Raw genomic sequence first — 26,832 nt, forward strand, 5'->3', positions numbered from 1 at the left:
GGTGATCAGGAAGGCCAATGGAATCTTGGCTTATATTGCCTTGGAGTATAAAGGCAGGGAAGTCTTGCTTCAGTTATACAGGGTACTGGTGAGGCCACACCTGGAATATTGCGTACAGTTTTGGTTTCCATATTTAAGAAAAGATATACTTGCTCTCGAGGCAGTTCAGAGAAGGTTTACTCGGTTGATTCCGGAGATGAGGGGGTTGACTTATGAGGAAAGGTTGAGTAGGTTGGGCCTCTACTCATTGGAGTTCAGAAGAATGAGAGGCGATCTTATCGAAACATAAGATTGTGAGGGGGCTTGATCGGGTGGATGTGGTGAGGATGTTTCCACTGATGGGTGAGACTAGAACTAGGGGGCATAATCTTAGAATAAGGGGCTGCCCTTTCAAAACTGAGATGAGGAGAAACTTCTTCACTCAGAGGGTAGTAAATCTATGGAATTTGCTGCGCCAGAAAGCTGTGGAAGCTGCGACATTAAATAAATTTAAAACGGAGATAGACAGTTTCCTAACTGATAAGGGAATTAGGGGTTACGGGGAGCGGGCAGGGAAGTGGACGTGAGTCTAGGTTCGGATCAGCCATGATCCTATTGAATGGCGGAGCAGGCCAGAGGGGCCGTATGGCCTACTCCTGCTCCTACTTCTTATGTTCTTATGTACTCGCTGGAGTTTAGAAGATTGACAGGAGATCTCATTGAAACTTATAAAATTCTAACGGGACTAGACAGACTAGATGCAGGAAGGATGTTCCCGATGGCGGGGGAGTCCGGAACCAGGGGTCACAGTCTAAGGATAAGGGGTAGGCCATTTAGGACAGAGATGAGGAGGAATTTCTTCACCCAGAGAATGGTGAACCTGTGGAATTCTCTACCACAGAAGGCGGTGGAGGCCAATTCATTAAATATATTCAAGAAGGAGTTGGATATATTTCTTAAGGCTAAAGGGATCAAGGGGTATGGGGAGAAAGCAGGGACAGGGTACTGAATTTGGATGATCAGCCATGATCTCATTGAATGGCGGAGCAGGCTCGAGGGGCCGAATGGCCTACTCCTGCTCCTATCTTCCATGTTTCTATGTTTAATGGAATGGGCAGACATGTGTCAGATGAAATTTAACGCAGAAAAGTGCAAAGTGATTCATTTTGGTCGGAAGAACGAGGAGAAGCAATATAAACTAAAGGGTGCAATCCTAAAGTGGGTGCATGAACAGAGAGACCTGGGGGTATGTGTGCACAAATCGTTGAAGGTGGCAGGGCAGGTTGAGAAAGTGGTTAAAAAAGTATACGGGATCCGGGGCTTCATAAATAGAGGCATAGAGTCCAAAAGCAAGGAAGTGATGATGAACGTTTATAAAACACTGGTTCGGCCTCAACTGGAGTATTGTGTCCAATTCTGGGCACCGCACTTTAGGAAGGATGTGAAGGCTTTAGAGAGGGTGCAGAAAAGATTTACCAGAATGGTACCAGAGATGAGGGACTTCAGTGATGTGGAGAGACTGGAGAAGCTGGGGTTGTTCTCCTTAGAGCAGAGAAGGTTGAGAGGAGATTTGATGGAGTTGTTCAAAATCATGAGGGGTCTGGACAGAGTAGAGAGAGAGAAACTGTTCCCATTGGCGGAAGGGTCGAGAACCAGAGGACACAGATTTAAGGTGATTGGCAGAAGGTCCAAAGGCGACATGAGGAAAAACTTTTTTACGCAGCGAGTGGTGAGGATCTGGAATGCACTGCCTGAAAGGGTGGTGGAGGCAGATTCAATCACCGCTTTCAAAAGGGAATTGGATAAGTACCAGAAGTAAAGAAATGTGCAGGGTTACGGGGAAAGGGCGGGGAGTGGGACTCGCTGAGAGTCAGCATGGGCTCAACAGGCCAAATGGCCTCCTTCTGTGCTGTAACCATTCTGATTCTATAGGAGCAGGAGTCGGCCATTCGGCCCCTCGAGCCTGCTCCGCCATTGAATAAGGTCATCGACCCCAACTCCACTTTCCCGCCCGATCCCCATATCCCTCGATTCCCCGAGAGCCCAAACACCTTTCGATCTCCGCCTTGAATCTACTCATCGACTGAGCCTCCACAGCCCTCTGGGGCAGAGAATTCCAAAGATTCACCACCCTCTGAGTGAAGAAATTCCCCCTCACCTCAGTCTTAAATGGCCCACCCCTTATCCTGAGACTGTGACCCCTGGTTCTGGACACTCCAGAACTTCAGCCAGTCATTGCAAGAACGGTTAAAAGTTTAAAAATGAAACAACAACTTGTTCTTGCCATGGAAGGAGTGCAGCGAAGATTCACCAGACTGATACCTGGGATGGCAGGAATGACGTATGAGGAGAGATTGGGTCGATTGGGCTTATACTCGCTGTAGTTTAGAAGAATGAGAGGGGATCTCATTGAAACTTATAAAATTCTAACAGGACTAGACAGAGTAGATGCAGGAACGATGTTCCCGATGGTCAGGGAGTCCAGAACCAGGGGTCACAGTCTAAGGATAAGGGGTAAGCCATTTAGGACAGAGATGAGGAGGAATTTCTTCACCCAGAGAGTGGTGAACCTGTGGAATTCTCTACCACAGAAGGCAGTGGAGGCCAGTTCATTAAATATATTCAAGGAGTTAGATATATTTCTTGAGGCTAAAGGGATCAAGGGATATGGGGAGAAGGCAGGGACAGGGTACTGAATTTGGATGATCAGCCATGATCTCATTGAATGGCGGAGCAGGCTCGAGGGGCCGAATGGCCTACTCCGGCTCCTATCTTCTATGTTTCTATGTATTTATATAGCACCTTTACTGTAGTAAAACATCCCAAGGTGCTTCACAGGAATATTAAAAGACAAAAAAAATGACACCGAGCCACATAAGGAGAAATTAGGGCAGGTGACCAAAAGCTTGGTCAAAGAGGTAGGTTTTAAGGAGCATCTTAATGGAGGAGAGAGAGGTAGCGAGGCAGAGAGGTTTAGGCAGGGAATTCCAGAGTTTAGGGCCCAGGCGGCTGAAGACACGGCCGCCAATGGTGGAGTGATTATAATCAGGGCTGCTCAAGAGGGCAGAATTAGAGGAGCACAGATATCTCGGGGGGGTTGTGGGGCTGGAGAAGATTACAGAGATAGGGAGGGGTGAGGCCATGGAGGGATTTGAAAACAAGGATGAGAATTTTACTGATATGTTTATGCTACCGAGAACGTTATGTGGAAGAAAGGTTTAAAAGTAATGCATAACATTTTTCTTTTAAAAGGGGATGTAACATTTGCATATTGAATTATCATTGGCGCGCAGGCATCTGTAAGGACTACTATTGTTTTGAAGACCCAGGCTAGGGGTCCTAATGCCAGGCTGTTCCCCACTGGTGCTGCTATGAGTAAGATCACAGACCTAATGCTTTATAAGAGTTAAACTGTAATACTTCGTTGTCCTGCAATTTATTATTTTTATACAAAGGCCTAGAAATTGGTTATAGCCACCAGTGGGGCGCTGGAGATAGCGCAGAGCTCATTTTTAGCGCCATTTGAAAATTAGCGCCATCTACTGCGATATTGGGTTGTAGCCTGCCTAAAGTGATTGTGGCACTAATTCTGGCATTGCACGGTCGACTTAAGGTGCTAACATGGTGGCGCTACCGAATATCGGGGCGGCTGGGTGCAGTGCAGGTGCTGTCAGTCATCGATGATCACGAGAGAGTCAGTAGCCAGCCAGCTCTTAAAGGGGAACCTTTACAGGCACCGACAGAGATGTCCTGCACCGTATGCGCAGCAGAAGATCATCCTGAAGCAGTTGGAACAGCTCAGTCAGTACTTCCTAATGGAATAGGAGCCTTCTGACAAACTGCTCCTCTGACATGTTGTCGTGGTGGAAGCGGTCTCTGAAAACCCTCTGGCGCCGCTGTCTGGTGTGGCGATGTCTGTTGGACCTCCTCCGTCTGCCCACTCCTGGGCCTCTCTCCACCCGTCCCTGTGCCCTCTCAAAATGCTCCAGCAGAAGGTTCCCTTCCAAATCAGCCCCCATCATACCAGTGAATAAGGGATCTTTTAAATGTCTTACCAGCAGCTAAGTGCTGCTCACAGGGCCAAAGATCCTCTGGCGCCGCTGGGTCAATGGCTGTAAGGATCTCCCAATGCAGAAGCGCCACAAGATGTAGCCACCCAACAGGTTGTGCTCACAGAAGGGCTGACCTTCTCACAGCAGTGGTGTCCCCTTTAAATAGCGCCACTGGACGGCGAGAGTGCCTTGGTAACGTTCCCTTGAGCTGTCACTAATAGCGCCAGGCGCTAAAAGTTCTGGCGTTACCCAATTTTTGGTGGGGGGCGTTAATGAGGCGTTGCACCTTGAAATGAGGTCATGGCCAGCGTGCACCCTAAACCCATAGCCAGTATGGGACGTGGTGCTAAACTCCCTGCGACCCGCCTGAAATTGCTTATAGCCCCTTTTAACGCTTTTTTTTGGCACTAATCGGTGGCACTATCAACCCTTTAAATACCTGGGGGGCACCATTCCCCTTTAAATGGCCAAGCAATAATTTTGTGTTGAAAAGGGGCCGCAGTCCCCTTTGACTCACCCCCCCCCACCCTCTCACCCACCACAAATACTCACAAGAGAGAGAGAGAGAGAGAGAGAGAGGAGGAAGAATGCTGGTCTTTGTCCCTTTAAAAGTGGCTGCCCACCAAAATGTTCACAGCACCAGGACTCATTGTTCTGGATAAAAGTCAAAAAGAGAAAAGGTTCACTTATTTTTAAATGAATGCAGTTGAAGAGCAGCCTTGCAATAAAGGTAATGTAAAGGAATAAACACTCACAAGCTGGGTTTTTTCCACCCCCTCCTCCCCTTCCCTTTAACAGCTCCTGGAGACAATGAAAGCAGGAAAGCGGCGCGCGCAGCCCACCGAGGTCCCGCCCCCCTCCCGCGCCGCCATTGCTTGGAGGACCGTCAGCCCGCCCGGTCCTCCCAGCGTTTTCCCCGCTCCTGATTGGCGGGCGCCTCGCGTCAATCAACCCCCTCCCTCCGATTACGCGCTGACGCCATCACGCAACGCCCAAGGGGTCGGTTGGATCGGCGCACGCCACCGCAAGGTAAAAAAAAGACACCCCACACAAATGAGGAAAAATAATAATAATCGCACTTTAGAGGGGAGGAGGTTGGGGGAATTAATGAGTGTTTTCAATTTGTTTCGCAAAAAAAAATATTTGAAAAGCTTCCCAACGGTGCGAGGCGGGCTGCACATGCGCTCCAGCCAGTCTTTGACTCCCCCACGTGGGCCGCGCCCGGCCACGCCCATTTACCTTTCCCTGCACCAATCACAGCGCGGGCAGGCGCTTCTCTCAATCACCACCTGTCAATCACCCTCCCTTCCCCTGCACCAATCACAGCGCGGGCAGGCGCTTCAACAATCACCACCTGTCAATCACCCTCCCTTCCCCTGCACCAATCACAGCGCGGGCAGGCGCTTCAACAATCACCACCTGTCAATCACCCTCCCTTCCCCTGCACCAATCACAGCGCGGGCAGGCGCTTCTCTCAATCGCCACCTGTCAATCACCCTCCCTTCCCCCTCGTGGTGTCGATTGACAGCGGTGTCAGCCAATGAGGTGCAGGAAGGGGCGGGACCAGGGCAAGGACTGACAGCAAGCCTGAACTCACTCAATTAAATACCTGCAGGCAGCCAAAAAAACACTTTTATTGAGTCAGCCAAAAAACAGCAAAGCAAATGAGGTTTGCTGAGTCAGCAAAGCCTATTTTAGAAACATAGAAGATAGGAGCAGGAGTCGGCCATTCGGCCCCTCGAGCCTGCTCCACCATTCAATGAGATCATGGCTGATCATCCAAACTCAGTACCCTGTCCCTGCCTTCTCCCCATATCACTTGATCCCTTTAGCCTCAAGAAATATATCCAACTCCATCTTGAATATATTTAATGAATTGGCCTCTCCTGCCCTCTGTGGTAGCGAATTCCACAGGTTCACCGCTCTCTGGGTGAAGAAATTCCTCCTCATCTCTGTCATAAATGGCTTACCCCCTTATCCTTAGACTGTGACCCCTGGTTCTGGACTCCCCGACCATCGGGAACAGCCTTCCTGCATCTAGTCTGACTAGTCCTGTTAGAATTTTATAAGTTTCAATGAGATCCCCTCTCATTCTTCTAAACTCCAGTGAGTATAAGCCCAATCGACCCAATCTCTCCTCATACGTCATTCCTGCCATCCCAGGTATCAGCCTGGTGAATCTTCGCTGCACTCCCTCCTTGGCAAGAACCTCCTTCCTCAGATAAGGCGACCAAAACTGCACACAGTACTCAAGGTGTGGTCTCACCAAGGCCCTGTACAACTGCAGCAAGACATCCTTGTTCCTGTACTCAAACCCTCTCGTTACGAAGGCCAACATACCATTTGCCTTCTTAACCGTCTGCTTCACCTGCATGCTTACCTTCAGCGACTGGTGCACAAGGACACCCAGGTCTCATTGCACTTCCCCTTCTCCCAATCTATTGCCGTTCAGATAATAATCCGCCTTCCTGTTTTTGACACCAAAGTGGATAACCTCACATTTATCCACATTATACTGCATCTGCCATGCTTCTGCCCAGTCACCCAACCTGTCCAAATCATACTGGAGTTTCTCGGCATCCTCCTCACAGCACATCACTCTCTGGGTGAAGAAATTCCTTCTCATCTCTGTCCTAAATGGCTTACCTGTTATCGTTAGACTGTGACCCCTGGTTCTGGACTTCCCGACCATCGCGATCCCCTCGTGGTGTCGATTGACAGCAGCGTGTCAGCCAATGAGGTGCAGGAATGGGCGGGACCAGGGCCAGGACTGACAGCAAGCCTGAACTAACTCAATTAAATACCTGCAGCCCAAAAAAAACCTTTTATTTCGTCAGCCAAAAAGCAGCAAAGCAAATAAGGTTTGGTGAGTCAGCAAAGCCTATTTTAAAGAATTCTAGAGCGATATCGCAGTGATCGGTGCTAGGACCCCCAGCTATTCACAGTATATATTAATGATCTAGACAAGGGAACTAGATGTAATATCTCCAAGTTTGCAGACGACACAAAGCTGGGTGGGCGTGTGTGCTGTGAGGATGATGCTGAGAAACTCCAGGATGATTTGGACAGGTTGGGTGACTGGGCAGAAGCATGGCAGATGCAATATAATGTGGATCAATGTGAGGTTATCCACTTTGGTGGCAAAAAACAGGAAGGCGGATTATTATCTGAACGGCAATAGATTGGGAGAAGGGGAAGTGCAATGAGACCTGGGTGTCCTTGTGCACCAGTCACTGAAGGTAAGCATGCAGGTGCAGCAGGCGGTTAAGAAGGCAAATGGTATGTTGGCCTTCATAGCGAGAGGGTTTGAGTACAAGAACAAGGATGTCTTGCTGCAGTTGTACAGGGCCTTGGTGAGACCACACCTTGAGTATTGTGTGCAGTTTTGGTCGCCTTATCTGAGGAAGGATGTTCTTGCCATGGAGGGAGTGCAGCGAAGATTCGCCAGACTGATTCCTGGGATGGCAGGAATGACGTATGAGGAGAGATTGGGTCGAGTGGGCTTATACTCGCTGGAGTTTAGAAGAATGAGAGGGGATCTCATTGAAACTTATAAAATTCTAACAGGACTAGACAGACTAGATGCAGGAAGGATGTTTCTGATGGCCGGGGAGTCCAGAACCAGGGGTCACAGTCTAAGGATAAGGGGTAAGCCATTTAGGACAGAAATGAGGAGGAATTTCTTCACCCAGAGAGTGGTGAATCTGTGGAATTCTCTACCATAGAAGGCGGTGGAGGCCAGTTCATTAAATATATTCAAGAAGGAGTTAGATATATTTCTTAAGGCTAAAGGGATCAAGGGATATGGGGAGAAGGCAGGGACCGGGTACTGAGTTTGGATGATTAGCCATGATCTCATTGAATGGTAGAGCAGGCTCAAGGGGCCGAATGGCCTGCTCCTGCTCCTATCTTCTATGTTTCTATACAGTGCAGGAGGAGGCCATTCAGTCCCTCGAGCCTGTTCTGCCATTCAATGAGATCATGGCTGGTCTGCAGCCTCACTCCATACACCCGCCTTTGGCCCATATCCCTTAATACCTTTGGTTAACAAAAATCTATCAGTCTCCGATTTAAAATGAACGATTGATCGAGCATCAATTGCTGTTTGCGGAAGAGAGTTCGAAACCTCTACCACCCTTTGTGTGTAGAAGTGTTTCCTAATTTCACTCCTGAAAGGTCTGGCTCTAATTTTTAGACTATGCCCCCAGTCCTAGAATCCCCAACCAGCGGAAATAGTTTCTCTCTATCTACCCTATCTGTTCCCCTTAATATCCTGAAAACTTCGATCAGATCACCCCTTAACTTTCTAAATTCCAGGGAATACAACCCTAGTTTGTGTAATCTCTCCTCGTAACTTAACCCTTGGAGTCTTTGAAAGAGCTCTCCAATTAATCCCACTCCCCTCATATCCCTGCAAATTTTTCCCCTTAAAGTATCGATCCAATTCTCTTTTGAAAGTTACTATTGAATCTGCTTCCACCGCCCTTTCAGGCAGCGCGTTCCAGATCACAACAACTCGCTGTGTAAAAAACTGTTTCCTCATGTCACCTCTGGTTCTTTTACCGATTATCTTCAATCTGTGTCCTCTGGTTACCGACCCTCCTGCCGCTGGAAACAATTTCTCCTTATTTACTCTATCCAAACCCTTCATGATTTTGAACGCCTCTATTAAATCTCTCCTTAACCTTCTGCTCTAAGGATAACAACCCCAGCTTCTTCAGTTTTTCCACATAACTGAAGTCCCTCATCCCTGGAACCATCCTGGTCAATCTCCTCTGCACCCTCTCCAAGGCCTTGACATCCTTCCTAAAGTGTGGTTCCCAGAACTGGACACAATACTCCAGCTGGTGCCTAACCAGTGATTTATGAGGGTTTAAGAACATAAGAAATAGGAGCAGGAGTCGGCCATTCGGCCCTTCGAGCCTGCTCCGCCATTCAATGAGATCATGGCTGATCTTCTGCCTCAACTCCATTCACCGGCCCTATCGCCATATCCCTTGATGCCCTTACTCGTCAGAAATCTATCGACTTCTGTTTTGAATATACCCAATGACTGAGCCTCCACAGCCCTCTGGGGTAGAGAATTCCAAAGATTCACCGCCCTCTGAGTGAAGAAATTTCTTCTCATCTCAATCCTGAATGGCCGACCCTTTATCCTGAGGCTGTGGCCCCTGGTTCTAGACTCCCCAGCCAAGGGAAACATTCTCCCAGCATCCATCCTATCAAGCCCTGTAATAATTTTGTATGCTTCAATGAGGTCCCCTCTCATTCTTCTGAATTCAAGAGAATACAGGTCTAGTTTACTCAATCTCTTCTCATGCGACAGTCCCGCCATCCCAGGAATCAATCTCGTGAACCTTCGTTGCACACCCTCTATGGCAAGTATATCCTTCCTTAGGTAAGGAGACCAAAATTGTACACAGTACTCCAGGTGTGGTCTCACCAAGGCCCCATATAATTGGAGTAAGACTTCTTTACTCCTGTACTCAAATCCTCTTGTAATGAAGGCCAGCATACCATTTGCCTTCCTAATGGCTTGCTGCACCTGCACATTCACTTTCAGTGACTCATGTACAAGGACACCCAGGTCCCTTCGAGCATCTGCATTCCCCGATCTTTCACCATTTAGGAAATACTCTGCCTTTCTGTTTTTTCTACCAAAGTGGATAACTTCAAATTTATCCACATTGTTGTGTCTGTGTGTTGATAGAGACACTGAAGACAGGAGTTGGTTTCATAGGTGTTTACTAAACAAAGTCTGGAGGGGAACTAACTGATACAACACAATATACAGGCTTATATAGCCCGAGTGGCCATTACCGGCATTACAGTACACATGGGGCTCTTAAAGGCACATACACTACAATTCCTCCCCTTTTAGCCAACCAGTACATAATATTTTAAGTAATTATTAATTACATGTTACAAGAAAAATAATCTACACATTGCTGCAGTTAATTAATTATAAGTCAGTCTCTCTGGAGGCTTCCTGACTCGGTCCGGATAATGCCTCGGTGGTGTCGTAGTTTCTGGTGGTGTAGTAGGTTCTTTTGGCAAGGCTGATTCGGCTTGAATGCCAGTGTCGGGTTCATCGGGTTCCAGTATCACCGGATCGGAGGTAGATATGGGTATCTCTACTTCGTTAGGCGTATAGAGTTGTGGTGTAGGTTGTCCCTTTTCGGATGACTCTATGATCTGGTCAGCATGGCGCCTTATTATGCTTTCTCCGATGTCCACGGTATACATCAGCGGTCCTAGTCGTGTGCAGATAGTTCCAGGCTGCCATTTCTCGGTACGGTAGTCCCGGGCCAAAACTTGTTGACCTATCTGGAAGGTTCTAGTTGGCCTTTCATTCATGCCTTGAAATTGCCGGTTCTCCACGTCCCTTCTGATGTTGGGCTTGATCAAATCCAGCCGGCATCTTAGGCTTCTATTGAAGAACATCATGGCGGGAGTTTGGTTTGTAACCATATGTGTTGCATTCCTGTATGCGAACAAGAAGTTATCCACCTTGTGCTGAAGTTTTATGTCTTCATTACCCATGGCCTTTATGGCCTTCTTGAAGGTCTGGACAAACCTTTCAGCCAATCCATTGGTGGCGGGATGGTATGGGGCGGACGTGTAGTGCTTAACCCCATTGTTTTTTAAGAACTTCCTGAATTCTTCGGACACAAATTGCGGTCCATTATCAGAACAGATCTGTTCCGGCAGCCCATTCCTGGCAAATATGGTCCTTAATACTGTGATGGTTTTTTCCGTGGTGGTGGAGGACATCTTTATTACCGCCGGCCACTTGGAGTGTGCATCAACCGCGATTAAGAACATTGAGTCCATAAATGGACCAGCAAAGTCGATGTGTACCCTTTTCCAGGGAGATGAGGGCCACTCCCATGGATGTAGAGGGGCTTGGGGTGGAGCGTTTTGGACCTTCTGGCATCCTAGGCAGTTCTTGGTCATTTCTTTGATGTCTCCATCGATACCTGGCCACCATACAAACGCCCTGGCTAGGTTCTTCATTTTCACTCCACCCAGATGCCCCTCGTGAAGCTCCTTTAGAACTTTATCCTGGAGTTTGGGTGGAATCACCACTCTGGATCCACACATCAAGGTTCCTCGGCACACTGACAGCTGTTCTCTTCTTTGCGAGAATGCTGGCAACAGTGGTTCACCATGTGCTGGCCATCCCTTCACTGTTAAATTGTAGACTCGTGAGAGAGTCGGGTCATTTCAAGTTTCCCTTTCAATGGCAGAATTTGTTACTGGTAGACATTCGACTATGGTAGAGTGGAAAATCTCCACTGGGTCTACGGTAGGTGCTTCTTCTACCATTGGCAACGGTAGGCGCGATAACCCGTCAGCATTCCCATGCTGTTTTGATCCTTTGTATTCTATGTTGTATTGGTGTGCCCCTAGAAAAAGGGACCACCTCTGTAGCCTTTGCGCTGTCATAATGGGAACACCCTTTTTAGGGTTGAATATGGAGATGAGGGGTTGATGGTCAGTCAACAAGGTAAATTTTTGTCCGTGTAGGTAATGGTTGAATTTCTTCACTCCCCATACCAGGCTGAGTGCTTCCCTGTCGATTTGGGCATAGTTACGCTCAACTGAGTTCAATGAGCGTGACGCAAAAGCTATTGGCCGTTCTGAGCCATCAGGGAATTTATGGGACAATACCGCTCCTACGCCGTAAGGGGATGCATCGCACGCCAGTCTGATTGGCAGTGATGGGTTGTAATGAGCCAAAACTTCTTTGGATGTGATTAAGTCTTTGCATTTATGGAAGGCACGTTTACAGTCTTCGCTCCATTTCCAAATTACTCCTGTTTGTAGCAGTTCATTAAGAGGGTGTAGAAGAGATGATAAGTTCGGTAAAAATTTATGATAGTAATTTATTAATCCCAGGAACGACCTTAATTGTGAAACATTTTCAGGTGCTGGGGCTTTTATGACCGCTTCAATTTTTTCAGGTGACTTATGCAACCCTTCCTTATTAATTATGTGGCCACAATATGATATTTGATTTTGGAAAAATTCGTACTTGGGGCGATTTGCTCGTAGGCCCCGTTCTCTCAGCCTAGTGAGCACCTGCTCCAAATTGGCAAGGTGCTCGTTGTCGTTTTCTCCTGTTACAAGGATGTCGTCTAGGTAGCATTGAGTCCCCGGAATCCCTTGGAGGACTTGCTCCATAGCTCTTTGCCAGATAGCTGGAGCGGATGCTACTCCGAAAACCAGTCGATTGTACTGGTACAGACCTTTGTGTGTATTTATCGTGAGATATTTTTTAGAGGCCTCTTCAACCTCCATCTGTAGATATGCCTGTGCCAAGTCAATTTTGGTGAAATGTTTCCCTCCGGATAGTGAGGCGAAAATATCTTCTATCCTCGGAAGAGGATACTGTACCGTGTGAAGGACCGGGTTTACAGTCACCTTGAAGTCTCCACAGATGCGAATTTTTCTCTGTTCTTCAGATTTATCATTCTTCAATGCTTTCTTCATGACTGGGACGATGGGTGTTGCCCACTCGCTCCAATCTATTTTGGATAATACGCCTGCCTTTTCCAAATTCTCCAGCTCTGCCTCGACTGCTGGACGAATTGCGTATGGCACCGGTCTTGCCTTAAAAAACTTGGGAATTGCTGCATCTTCCACTTTTATTGAGGCGGTGATGCCTTTCAAGGTTCCTAGTTTCTCTTGAAACACTTCTTTGACGTTGGCCAAGATGTCTTTTAATCGTTCAGGTATGATGTCATCATTTTTTTTGTTACTGGTCACGGTCAGTGCCTGAATGGAGTGCCAGTCCAAACGTATCTTCCTGATCCATTCACGTCCCAACAGCGGTGGACCACCATCTTGTAGAATGTATAAATACAACTTTTGTATTTCCTTGCCGTTGTATACAACAGGCACCTTTATTTTTCCTTTGGGGTATACTTTCTGCCCCGTATATGTTTTCAAGATAATGGATGGGTCTTTTAAAGGTATATGCGGAAATAGCCGCTCGTAATCCCGTCGATTTATGACGGTCAGAGCTGATCCTGTATCTAGCTCCATTTTAACTGGGGACCCTGCTATCGTGAGGGTAACCCAAATGGTCTGGTAATCATCTTTGGCAATTACATTATGTAATTTGAGACAGCTTAGTCTCTTGTTTTCGGAGTCACTATCGCTCTTCTGGTCTTCGGAGCTACTGTCCGTCATCATTTGTACCTTTCTGTACTTTTCTTTATTGATTTTTTTTTTCCTGTCTGTGGATTTTTTTTGTCCAGATCGGCATACCCGTGCAATGTGTCCAATCTTTCCGCATTGCCTGCATGCTTTGTCCTTGAACCAGCAGTCCCTCTGGTCATGGGTGGATCTGCCGCAGCGATAACATCTCTCGAAACCCTGTGTCATTTTATGGGTGCCGAAGTCCTGTGTCTTTTGTTGTATCTCTGCAGCTCCTCTTGCGGCTGCTTCGTATGATACAGCCATACTGAAAGCTTTGTCCAGTGTTAAATCTTTTTCAGAAAGCAGCCTTTTCTGTGTTCCTTCACTTAAGAGACCGCAGACGAATTTGTCTCGAAGATAATCTGCTAGTCCTGCCCCAAATTGGCAGTGTTTTGATAGCTTTCTTAATTCGGTGAGGTAATCAGCGTTACTTTCATTCTTGTGTTGATTTCTCTTGAAGAATTTGAATCGTTCCGCTATCAGCAGCGGTGTTGGGTTTAAGTGCTCCTGTCGGGTATCAACAATTTCTTTAAAATTCTTGTCCTTTGGTTTGGCTGGAGTGATTAAATTTCGTAACAGCCCGTATGTCTTTGCGCCCATTAGATTTAGCAGTACTGAAGCTTTTTTTCATCTTCTATTCCATTTGCGGTGCAATATACCTCCACTCTTTCCACATATGTGGTCCAATCCTCTATCTTGTTATCAAAAGCATCAATATTGCCAGACTTAGGCATCCTAGAAATAAAATGGCGCTTCCCGCGCTTTTCTTTCTTTTCTGCAGAAAAGATATGGCGCTTCCCCGCCGCTGCTGCCGATGACAATGCTGTTTCCCGCGGTTTCCGTTCTTTTTATTTATTTATTTACAGTTGGAGACTCGTTCCCGCCGGACTCTCTCTCTAGGTCTGAATGGCGACCTGCTTGCAGCGCCGGCCATCTCCCGAGTGCTCCCTCCCCGTCTGTTACTGCTTGCCTCCGCTTTCGCTGCTTGGCCTAGCTGTAGAGCCAGCCGCTGGAGCCCCAGCCCGACGCCCAGGAAGGATTATTGCAGTACCTGCCACCAGCTTGGCTAGCTGGTGAAACCACAGCTTTTTTTTTCTTCAACTTTGGACGCCAGAGGAATCGATGTCCTTGAGGTGCTGCCGAATTGCAGGTAAGTCCGTTTCCAATTCGTCGCCACTGTTGTGTCTGTGTGTTGATAGAGACACTGAAGACAGGAGTTGGTTTCATAGGTGTTTACTAAACAAAGTCTGGAGGGGGAACTAACTGATACAACACAATATACAGGCTTATATAGCCCGAGTGGCCATTACCGGCATTACAGTACACATGGGGCTCTTACAGGCACATACACTACACACATTATATTCCATCTACCATGTTCTCGCCCACTCACTGAGCCTGTCGAGATCCCCTTGAAGCCTCTTCACATCCTCTTCACAACTGACACTGCCACCTAGCTTTGTATCATCAGCAAATTTGGAAATGTTACATTTAGTCCCCTCATCCAAATCATTGATATAGATTGTGAATAGCTGGGGCCCAAGTACCGATCCTTGTGGTACCCCACTAGTCACAGCCTGCCATCCTGAAAAAGATCCGTTTATCCCTACTCTATGTTTTCTGTCTGTTAACCAGTTCTCAATCCATGCTAGTATATTACCCCCAATTCCATGTGCCCTAATTTTGTTCACCAACCTCTTGTGTGGGACCTTATCGAAGGCCTTCAGAAAATCCAGATATACCACATCTACTGGTTCCCCTTTGTCTATTCCACTAGTTACATCCTCAAAGAACTCCAATAGGTTTGTCAAACAGGATTTCCCTTTCATAAATCCAGGTTGACTCTGCCCAATCTTACTATTAGTTTCTAAGTGCCCAGTTATTGCATCCTTTATAATAGATTCCAGCATTTTCCCAACTACTGATGTGAGGCTAACAGGTCTGTAGTTCCATCTCTCCCTCCTTTCTTAAATAGCGGGGTTACAGTTTGCTATCCTCCAATCTGCAGGAACCGTTCCAGAAGCTATAGAATTTTGGAAGATGACAACCAATGCATCCACTATCCCAATGGCCACCTCTTTCAAAACCCTAGGATGTAGGTCATCCGGTCCTTGGGAATTTATCGACTTTTAGTCCCATTAATTTTGCTAGTACTGTTTTATTACAAATAATAATTTCTTTAAGTTCCTCATTCTCGCCACACCCTTGGTTTTCACAGAATCACAGAAACCCCCACAGTGCAGATAGAGGCCATTTCAGCCCATCGAGCCTGCACCGACACATATCCCACCCGATCCCCGTAACCCCTACACCAACACATATCCCACCCTATCCCCGTAACCCCACGTATTTAATCCCCCTAACACTAAGGGTCAATTTATCATAGCCAATCAACCGAACCCGCACATCTTTGGACTGTGGGAGGAAACCGGAGCACCCGGAGAAAACCCACGCAAACACGGGGAGAATGTGCAAACTCCACACAGACAGTCACCCGAAGCCGGATTCGAACCCGGGTCTCTGGCGTTGTGAGGCAACAGTGCTAACCACTATGCCACATTTCTGGGAGGTTTTTTGTCTCTTCCTCCGTGAAGACAGAAACAACGTATTTATTTAATTTCTCTGCCATTTCCTCATTCCCCATTATAAATTCTCCCGTCTCTGACTGTAAAGGACCTACATGTACCTTCGCCAGTCTTTTCCTTTTCACATACCTATAGAAGCTTTTAAATCCGTTTTTATATTTTTCGCTAGTTTGTGCTCATATTCCATTTTCCCTTTTATCAATTTCTTGGTCCCCCTTTGCTGATTTCTAAACAGATCCCAATCCTCAGGCTGACCGCTTTTTCTGGCAACTTTATAAGCTTCCTCCTTTGACTTAATACTCAGTTTAATTTCTTTTAGCCATGGTTGGATCACTTTTCCTTTTGGGTTTTTATGCCCTAGTGGAATATATGTTTGTTGCAAATTATGCATTATTTCCTTGAATGTTAGCCATTGTATGTCCACCTTCATACCTTTTAGTGTAGTCTCCCAATCTACCATGGCCAACTTGTCCCTCATACCCTTGTAGTTTCCTCTGTTTAGATTGAAGACCTTAGTTTCGGATTGGACTACATCACTCTCAAACTTAATGTAAAATTACATAGAAACTTAGAAACATAGAAGATAGGAGCAGGAGTAGGCCATTCGGCCCCTCTAGCCTGCTCCGCCATTCAATGCAATCAGGGCTGATCATCCAAGTTCAGTACCCGGTCCCTGCTTTCTTCCCATACCCCTTGATCCCTTTAGCCTTAAGAAATATATCCAACTCCTTCTTGAATATATTTAATGTATTGGCCTCAACTGCCTTGTGTGGTAGAGAATTCCATAGCTTCACCACTCTCTGGGTGAAGAAATTCCTCCTCATCTCAGTCCTAAATGGCTTACCCCTTATCCTTAGACTGTGTCCCCTGGTTTTGGACTCCCCGACCATCGGGAACATCCTTCCTGCATCTAGTCTGTCCAGTCTTGCCAGAATTTTATAAGTTTCAATGAGATCCCCTCTCATTCTTCTAAACTCCAGCGAGTACAAGCCCAATCATCCCAATCTCTCCTCATACGTCATTCCTGCCATCCCAGGTATCAGCCTGGTGAATCTTCGCTGAACTCCTTCCATGGCAAGAATATCCTTCCTCAGATAAGGCGACCAAAACTGCACACAATACTCAAGGTGCGGTCTCACCAAGGCCCTGTACAACTGCAGCAAGACATCCTTGTTCCTGTACTCAAACCCTCTTGCTACAAAGGCCAACATACTGTGGAAACGTGAATAAAATGGACAATGAATTGGCTTACAAAAATGGTTTGGATTTGGAAATGGGAATAAAATGGGCAATGAATTGGCTCACAAAATGGCTTCACACAAGAAAAGTCTAGATTAAGTTAAAAAGCAGCCCCAGCTTTGCAGAGTGCAAAAGCTAGCAGAACAGAGAATCTGCCTCAGCCTGAGGCCAAGTATTAATGAAGTGCTAACGACCAGATCAGGGCCACTGAAAAAGCCTAACTGCTGACTAGAGAATGATTGACTAGCCATTGTCAAAGCGAAAGGGCTTGAGTGATCCCTTATTGGAGAACGTTTGTTGCCAGGGAAGTGATGTAAGGAAACACTTGTTGCCAGGGAAGTGATGTAGTGACCCTTGTCCCAAGGTATAATAGGGGCTTCCCCACCGGTACTCTCTCTCTCTCTTAGCCAGAAGGCGTGTGGAACATCAAGAGGGTCAGACATCTCCCGGGGACGTAAATGCTGGCACCACGTGTCTAACCCGGTGTGACCCTCGGGACACGAATGTACTGTCGATATGCTGTATGACCACTCCGAACAGTAATGAATAAAATGATGTTGTTTTAACTCTCCGAACCCTCGAGCCTGGAATTCTTCGTACTACGGAACTCAAGAAGAGGACCAGAAAAACCCGGTTCTTACAATACCATTTGCCTTCTTAACCGCCTGCGGCACCTGCATGCTTACCTTCAGCGACTGGTGCACAAGGACACCCAGGTCTCGTTGCACTTCCCCTTCTCCCAATCTAGTGCCATTCAGATAATAATCTGCCTTCCTGTTTTTGTCACCAAAGTGGATAACCTCACATTTATCCACGTTATATTGCATCTGCTATGCTTCTGCCCAATCACCCAACCTGTCCAAATCATCCTGTAGTTTCTCGGCATCCTCTTCACAGCATGATGAACACAGGGGTGATGAAGGCATATATTTCATCACACTGATTTTAGACCCTTTAACACCATTGTTCACTGTGGCCATGGAGAGGCCTGCCTGGCCTGCTGAGTTTTGCAGCATTGTCTGTGGTGATTTTAGACCCTTTAACACCATTGTTCACTGTGGCCATGGAGAGGCCTGCCTTACCTGCTGAGTTTTGCTCCATTGTCTGTGGTGATTTTAGACCCTTTAACACCATTGTTCACTGTGGCCATGGAGAGGCCTGCCTTGCCTGCTGAGTTTTGCTCCATTGTCTGTGGTGATTTTAGACCCTTTAACACCATTGTTCACTGTGGCCATGGAGAGGCCTGCCTGGCCTGCTGAGTTTTGCAGCATTGTCTGTGGTTTAAGACCCTTTAACACCATTGTTCACTGTGGCCCCGCCCCTCAGCAGCCGCAGGGGGCGGGGCTATGACGTCACCGGCGCGCTTCGGCGGGTGCGCGGCGGTTCGGGGGGCGGGGTCAGATCAGGAGCCACGTGACCCCGGAGCCGGCCTCGGCCTCTCCAAACGGTGGGCGGTACCCCGAGGCGTTCCGGGCAGTGATTGGTGGAGCCGGCTGTCAATCCACGAACCTCAGCCAATAGAAGAGCCGGGCTCAGTGAGGGACTTTAATTGGGCGCTGTGAGGTCGTAGTGCGCATGCTCGGTGCTGCCAGTGCCCGGATGAGGCTCCGATCTGAGGAAGGAGGTAAAATGGCGGCGGGGCTGAGGATGGAGACGGAGCGAGAGTGGGCGGCCGGCCAGCCAGCCATGGTGCGGGGATTAGGGAATCTCCGACATTTACAGCAGCGCCCGCCTCTCCCGGGCAGGCCCTGGGAACCGGGCGGGGAGGGGAGTGTTTGGGTCGGAGGGGCCGGGGGGGGGGAGGGGAGTGTTTGGGTCGGAGGGGCCGGGGGGGAGGGGAGTGTTTGGGTCGGAGGGGCCGGGGGGGAGGGGAGTGTTTGGGTCGGAGGGGCCGGGGGGGAGTGTTTGGGTCGGAGGGGCCGGGGGGGGGGAAGGGGAGGGGAAGTGTTTGGGTCGGAGGGGCCGGGGGGGAAGGGGAGGGGAGTGTTTGGGTCGGAGGGGCCGGGGGGGGGGGAAGGGGAGTGTTTGGGTCGGAGGGGCCGGGGGGGGGGGAAGGGGAGTGTTTGGGTCGGAGGGGCCGGGGGGGGAGGGGAGTGTTTGGGTCGGAGGGGAGCGTTTGGGTCGGGGGGGGGGAAGGGGAGCGTTTGGGTCGGGGGGGGGGAAGGGGAGCGTTTGGGTCGGGGGGGGGGGAAGGGGAGCGTTTGGGTCGGGGGGGGGGGGGAGCGTTTGGGTCGGGGGGGGAGGGGAGCGTTTGGGTCGGAGGGGGGGGAGGGGAGCGTTTGGGTCGGAGGGGGGGGAGGGGAGCGTTTGGGTCGGAGGGGCCGGGGGGGGGGGGAAGGGGAGTGTTTGGGTCGGAGGGGCCGGGGGGGGAGGGGAGTGTTTGGGTCGGAGGGGAGCGTTTGGGTCGGGGGGGGAGGGGAGGGGAGCGTTTGGGTCGGGGGGGGGGAGGGGAGCGTTTGGGTCGGGGGGGGAGGGGAGCGTTTGGGTCGGAGGGGGGGGAGGGGAGCGTTTGGGTCGGAGGGGGGAGGGGAGCGTTTGGGTCCGGGGGGGAGGGGAGCGTTTGGGTCCGGGGGGGGGGAGGGGAGCGTTTGGGGGGGGGGAGGGAGCGTTTGGGGGGGGGAGGGGAGCGTTGGGGGGGGGAGGGGAGCGTTTGGGGGGGGGAGGGGAGCGTTTGGGGGGGGGAGGGGAGCGTTTGGGGGGGGGAGGGGAGCGTTTGGGGGGGGGAGGGGAGCGTTTGGGGGGGGGAGGGGAGCGTTTGGGCCGGGCCGGGGGGAGGGGAGCGTTTGGGCCGGGGGGAGGGGAGCGTTTGGGCTGGGGTGGGGGGAGGGGAGCGTTTGGGCTGGGGGCGGGGGGGAGGGGGCGTTTGGGTTGGGGGCGGGGGGGGCGTGTGTTTGGGCCGAGGGCGGGGGGGAGTGTTTGGGTCGAAGGGGGGAGGGCCGGGGGGGAGTGTTTGGGTCGGAGATGGGGCGGGCGGGGGGGAGTGTTTCGGTCGCAGGGGGGAGGGGGTGTTTGGGTCGGAGAGGAAAGGGGGCACGTGTGTTTGGGTCGGAGAGGGGGCGGGCAGGGGGGGGGGGGGGGGAGTGTGGGGGGGGGCGTGTTTGGGTCGGGGGGTTGAGGGGGGGGGAGGTTCACCTTCACCTGACGAAGGAGCAGCGCTCCGAAAGCTTGTGATTTCAAATAAAGCTGTTGGACGATAACCTGGTGTTGTGACTTCTTACATTTGTTCCACCCCAGTCCAACTCCGGCATCTCCACCCCAGTGAGATCAGACAGTGTGTAACCTGGGGAGGATGGGCCCAGTGAGATCAGACAGTGTGTAACCCGGGGAGGATGGGCCCAGTGAGATCAGACAGTGTGTAACCCGGGGAGGATGGGCCCAGTGAGATCAGACAGTGTGTAACCCGGGGAGGATGGGCCCAGTGAGATCAGACAGTGTGTAACCCGGGGAGGATGGGCCCAGTGAGATCAGACAGTGTGTAACCCGGGGAGGATGGGCCCAGTGAGATCAGACAGTGTGTAACCCGGGGAGGATGGGCCCAGTGAGATCAGACAGTGTGTAACCTGGGGAGGATGGGCCCAGTGAGATCAGACAGTGTGTAACCCGGGGAGGATGGGCCCAGTGAGATCAGACCGTGTGTAACCCGGGGAGGATGGGCCCAGTGAGATCAGACAGTGTGTAACCCGGGGAGGATGGGCCCAGTGAGATCAGACAGTGTGTAACCCGGGGAGGATGGGCCCAGTGAGATCAGACAGTGTGTAACCCGGGGAGGATGGGCCCAGTGAGATCAGACAGTGTGTAACCCAGGGTGGATGGGCCCAGTGAGATCAGACAGTGTGTAACCCGGGGAGGATGGGCCCAGTGAGATCAGACAGTGTGTAACCCGGGGAGGATGGGCCCAGTGAGATCAGACAGTGTGTAACCCGGGGAGGATGGGCCCAGTGAGATCAGACAGTGTGTAACCCGGGGAGGATGGGCCCAGTGAGATCAGACAGTGTGTAACCCGGGGAGGATGGGCCCAGTGAGATCAGACAGTGTAACCCGGGGAGGATGGGCCCAGTGAGATCAGACAGTGTGTAACCCGGGGAGGATGGACCCAGTGAGATCAGACAGTGTGTAACCCGGGGAGGATGGGCCCAGTGAGATCAGACAGTGTGTAACCCGGGGAGGATGGGCCCAGTGAGATCAGACAGTGTGTAACCCGGGGAGGATGGGCCCAGTGAGATCAGACAGTGTGTAACCCGGGGAGGATGGGCCCAGTGAGATCAGACAGTGTGTAACCCGGGGAGGATGGGCCCAGTGAGATCAGACAGTGTGTAACCCGGGGAGGATGGGCCCAGTGAGATCAGACAGTGTGTAACCCGGGGAGGATGGGCCCAGTGAGATCAGACAGTGTGTAACCTGGGGAGGATGGGCCCAGTGAGATCAGACAGTGTGTAACCCGGGGAGGATGGGCCCAGTGAGATCAGACAGTGTGTAACCCGGGGAGGATGGGCCCAGTGAGATCAGACAGTGTGTAACCCGGGGAGGATGGGCCCAGTGAGATCAGACAGTGTGTAACCCGGGGAGGATGGGTCCAGTGAGATCAGACAGTGTGTAACCCGGGGAGGATGGGCCCAGTGAGATCAGACAGTGTGTAACCCGGGGAGGATGGGCCCAGTGAGATCAGACAGTGTGTAACCCGGGGAGGATGGGCCCAGTGAGATCAGACAGTGTGTAACCCGGGGAGGATGGGCCCAGTGAGATCAGACAGTGTGTACCCCGGGGAGGATGAGCCCAGTGAGATCAGACAGTGTGTAACCCGGGGAGGATGGGCCCAGTGAGATCAGACAGTGTAACCCAGGGAGGATGGGCCCAGTGAGATCAGACAGTGTGTAACCCGGGGAGGATGGGCCCAGTGAGATCAGACAGTGTGTAACCCGGGGAGGATGGGCCCAGTGAGATCAGACAGTGTGTAACCCGGGGAGGATGGGCCCAGTGAGATCAGACAGTGTGTAACCTGGGGAGGATGGGCCCAGTGAGATCAGACAGTGTGTAACCCGGGGAGGATGGGCCCAGTGAGATCAGACAGTGTGTAACCCGGGGAGGATGGGCCCAGTGAGATCAGACAGTGTGTAACCCGGGGAGGATGGGCCCAGTGAGATCAGACAGTGTGTAACCCGGGGAGGATGGGCCCAGTGAGATCAGACAGTGTGTAACACGGGGAGGATGGGCCCAGTGAGATCAGACAGTGTGTAACCCGGGGAGGATGGGCCCAGTGAGATCAGACAGTGTGTAACCCGGGGAGGATGGGCCCAGTGAGATCAGACAGTGTGTAACCCGGGGAGGATGGGCCCAGTGAGATCAGACAGTGTGTAACCCGGGGAGGATGGGCCCAGTGAGATCAGACAGTGTGTAACCCGGGGAGGATGGGCCCAGTGAGATCAGACAGTGTGTAACCCGGGGGGGATGGGCCCAGTGAGATCAGACAGTGTGTAACCCGGGGAGGATGGGCCCAGTGAGATCAGACAGTGTGTAACCCGGGGAGGATGGGCCCAGTGAGATCAGACAGTGTGTAACCCGGGGAGGATGGGCCCAGTGAGATCAGACAGTGTGTAACCCGGGGAGGATGGGCCCAGTGAGATCAGACAGTGTGTAACCCGGGGAGGATGGGCCCAGTGAGATCAGACAGTGTGTAACCCGGGGAGGATGGGCCCAGTGAGATCAGACAGTGTGTAACCCGGGGAGGATGGGCCCAGTGAGATCAGACAGTGTGTAACCCGGGGAGGATGGGCCCAGTGAGATCAGACAGTGTGTAACCCGGGGAGGATGGGCCCAGTGAGATCAGACAGTGTGTAACCCGGGGAGGATGGGCCCAGTGAGATCAGACAGTGTGTAACCCGGGGAGGATGGGCCCAGTGAGATCAGACAGTGTGTAACCCGGGGAGGATGGGCCCAGTGAGATCAGACAGTGTGTAACCCGGGGAGGATGGGCCCAGTGAGATCAGACAGTGTGTAACCCGGGGAGGATGGGCCCAGTGAGATCAGACAGTGTGTAACCCGGGGAGGATGGGCCCAGTGAGATCAGACAGTGTGTAACCCGGGGAGGATGGGCCCAGTGAGATCAGACAGTGTGTAACCCGGGGAGGATGGGCCCAGTGAGATCAGACAGTGTGTAACCCGGGGAGGATGGGCCCAGTGAGATCAGACAGTGTGTAACCCGGGGAGGATGGGCCCAGTGAGATCAGACAGTGTGTAACCCGGGGAGGATGGGCCCAGTGAGATCAGACAGTGTGCAACCCGGGGAGGATGGGCCCAGTGAGATCAGACAGTGTGTAACCCGGGGAGGATGGGCCCAGTGAGATCAGACAGTGTGTAACCCGGGGAGGATGGGCCCAGTGAGATCAGACAGTGTGTAACCCGGGGAGGATGGGCCCAGTGAGATCAGACAGTGTGTAACCCGGGGAGGATGGGCCCAGTGAGATCAGACAGTGTGTAACCCGGGGAGGATGGGCCCAGTGAGATCAGACAGTGTGTAACCCGGGGAGGATGGGCCCAGTGAGATCAGACAGTGTGTAACCCGGGGAGGATGGGCCCAGTGAGATCAGACAGTGTGTAACCCGGGGAGGATGGGCCCAGTGAGATCAGACAGTGTGTAACCCGGGGAGGATGGGCCCAGTGAGATCAGACAGTGTGTAACCCGGGGAGGATGGGCCCAGTGAGATCAGACAGTGTGTAACCCAGGGAGGATGGGCCCAGTGAGATCAGACAGTGTGTAACCCGGGGAGGATGGGCCCAGTGAGATCAGACAGTGTGTAACCCGGGGAGGATGGTCCCAGTGAGATCAGACAGTGTGTAACCCGGGGAGGATGGGCCCAGTGAGATCAGACAGTGTGTAACCCGGGGAGGATGGGCCCAGTGAGATCAGACAGTGTGTAACCCGGGGAGGATGGGCCCAGTGAGATCAGGCAGTGTGTAACCCGGGGAGGATGGGCCCAGTGAGATCAGACAGTGTGTAACCCGGGGAGGATGGGCCCAGTGTGATCAGACACTGTGTAACCCGGGGAGGATGGGCCCAGTGAGATCAGACAGTGTGTAACCCGGGGAGGATGGGCCCAGTGTGATCAGACAGTGTGTAACCCGGGGAGGATGGGCCCAGTGAGATCAGACAGTGTGTAACCCGGGGAGGATGGGCCCAGTGAGATCAGGCAGTGTGTAACCCGGGGAGGATGGGCCCAGTGAGATCAGACAGTGTGTAACCCGGGGAGGATGGGCCCAGTGAGATCAGACAGTGTGTAACCCGGGGAGGATGTGCCCAGTGAGATCAGACAGTGTGTAACCCGGGGAGGGTGGGCCCAGTGAGATCAGACAGTGTGTAACCTGGGGAGGATGGGCCCAGTGAGATCAGACACTGTGTAACCCGGGGAGGATGGGCCCAGTGAGATCAGACAGTGTGTAACCCGGGGAGGATGGGCCCAGTGAGATCAGACAGTGTGTAACCCGGGGAGGATGGGCCCAGTGAGATCAGACAGTGTGTAACCCGGGGAGGATGGGCCCAGTGAGATCAGACAGTGTGTAACCCGGGGAGGATGGGCCCAGTGAGATCAGACAGTGTGTAACCCGGGGAGGATGGGCCCAGTGTGATCAGACAGTGTGTAACCCGGGGAGGATGGGCCCAGTGAGATCAGGCAGTGTGTAACCCGGGGAGGATGGGCCCAGTGAGATCAGACAGTGTGTAACCCGGGGAGGATGGGCCCAGTGAGATCAGACAGTGTGTAACCCGGGGAGGATGGGCCCAGTGAGATCAGACAGTGTGATTTGCTGGACGCCATGGCGGGGATCTGAGAAAAGGGACCAAAATCAGACACAAGCACTCGGACCCAAACTTTTATTTTTATTAAGCAGAAGAAAAGTCTACATTACATTACTTCACACTCTTCATGTTGTTATTTTCAGTCCTGCCATAATTCGATCTCCCGGTGAAAGACTGAGTGATTGAGAAAGGTTCACAGCTGAGAGTAAACAGGGATTGTCGACTGAGGAACGACAGCAGGTGAACCAACACAGGATTGTGAGAGCACCAACCAGAGAGAACTCTTCCGATTCAAAGAGCTTCCAGAGATCGACCGGGGAGAAAGGTAAGAGGAAGTCCCATTGACTCAGATACACACTGGCCCTGGAGATGGACTGGGGAGAAAGGTCAGAGAGTCCCATTGACTCAGATACACACTGGTCCTGGAGATGGACTGGGGAGAAAGGTCAGAGAGAGGCCCATTGACTCAGATACACACTGGTCCTGGAGATGGACTGGGGAGAAAGGTAAGAGGAAGTCCCATTGACTCAGATACACACTGGTCCTGGAGATGGACCGGGGAGAAAGGTCAGAGAGTCCCATTGACTCAGATACACACTGGTCCTGGAGATGGACTGGGGAGAAAGGTCAGAGAGAGGCCCATTGACTCAGATACACACTGGTCCTGGAGATGGACTGGGGAGAAAGGTCAGAGAGAGTCCCATTGACTCAGATACACACTGGTCCTGGAGATGGACTGGGGAGAAAGGTCAGAGAGTCCCATTGACTCAGATACACACTGGTCCTGGAGATGGACTGGGGAGAAAGGTCAGAGAGAGGCCCATTGACTCAGATACACACTGGTCCTGGAGATGGACTGGGGAGAAAGGTCAGAGAGAGTCCCATTGACTCAGATACACACTGGCCCTGGAGATGGACTGGGGAGAAAGGTCAGAGAGAGTCCCATTGACTCAGATACACACTGGTCCTGGAGATGGACTGGGGAGAAAGGTCAGAGAGAGTCCCATTGACTCAGATACACACTGGTCCTGGAGATGGACTGGGGAGAAAGGTCAGAGAGAGTCCCATTGACTCAGATACACACTGGTCTTGGAGATGGACTGGGGAGAAAGGTCAGAGAGTCCCATTGACTCAGATACACACTGGTCCTGGAGATGGACTGGGGAGAAAGGTCAGAGAGTCACATTGACTCAGATACACACTGGTCCTGGAGATGGACTGGGGAGAAAGGTCAGAGAGAGTCCCATTGACTCAGATACACACTGGTCCTGGAGATGGACTGGGGAGAAAGGTCAGAGAGAGTGCCATTGACTCAGATACACACTGGTCCTGGAGATGGACTGGGGAGAAAGGTCAGAGAGTCCCTTTGACTCAGATACACACTGGTCCTGGAGATGGACTGGGGAGAAAGGTCAGAGAGAGTCCCATTGACTCAGATACACACTGGTCCTGGAGATAGACTGGGGAGAAAGGTCAGAGAGTCCCATTGACTCAGATACACACTGGTCCTGGAGATGGACTGGGGAGAAAGGTCAGAGAGTCCCATTGACTCAGATACACACTGGTCCTGGAGATGGACTGGGGAGAAAGGTCAGAGAGTCCCATTGACTCAGATACACACTGGTCCTGGAGATGGACTGGGGAGAAAGGTCAGAGAGAGTCCCATTGACTCAGATACACACTGGTCCTGGAGATGGACTGGGGAGAAAGGTCAGAGAGAGAGTCCCATTGACTCAGATACACACTGGTCCTGGAGATGGACTGGGGAGAAAGGTCAGAGAGTCCCATTGACTCAGATACACACTGGTCCTGGAGATGGACTGGGGAGAAAGGTCAGAGAGAGTCCCATTGACTCAGATGATGTCCCCACACTATTACTGCAGATTTGGTTTCCCCAATCTATACATAGCTTAAAATCCCCCATGATTACTATATTACCCTTGCTACATGTACCTCTAGTTCCCTGAATTATACACCGCCC

The 26,832-nt window shown here is 51.2% G+C and overlaps 1 protein-coding gene across 2 annotated transcripts in view; it reads left to right on the top strand.

Annotated features, from left to right (window-relative positions):
- The first annotated feature begins 18,605 nt into the window (after positions 1 to 18,605).
- Positions 18,606 to 26,832, top strand: part of LOC147082059 (NACHT, LRR and PYD domains-containing protein 3-like) — a 99,712-nt gene continuing 91,485 nt past the window's right edge. The window contains exons 1-2 of one of the 2 annotated variants that reach the window (XM_085980494.1): positions 18,606 to 18,686; positions 24,995 to 25,176. The gene's annotated coding sequence lies outside the window, so the exon portion shown is untranslated. Of the gene's footprint in view, positions 18,752 to 24,994; positions 25,177 to 26,832 lie in introns of both variants that reach the window. The other variant, XM_085980495.1, reaches the window with a different exon arrangement.

The sequence above is a fragment of the Somniosus microcephalus genome, unplaced genomic scaffold, assembly GCF_052327205.1.
Source record: "Somniosus microcephalus isolate GS21.2 unplaced genomic scaffold, FLI_Smic_1.0 scaffold208, whole genome shotgun sequence".
In the NCBI taxonomy this organism is placed as follows: domain Eukaryota; kingdom Metazoa; phylum Chordata; class Chondrichthyes; order Squaliformes; family Somniosidae; genus Somniosus; species Somniosus microcephalus.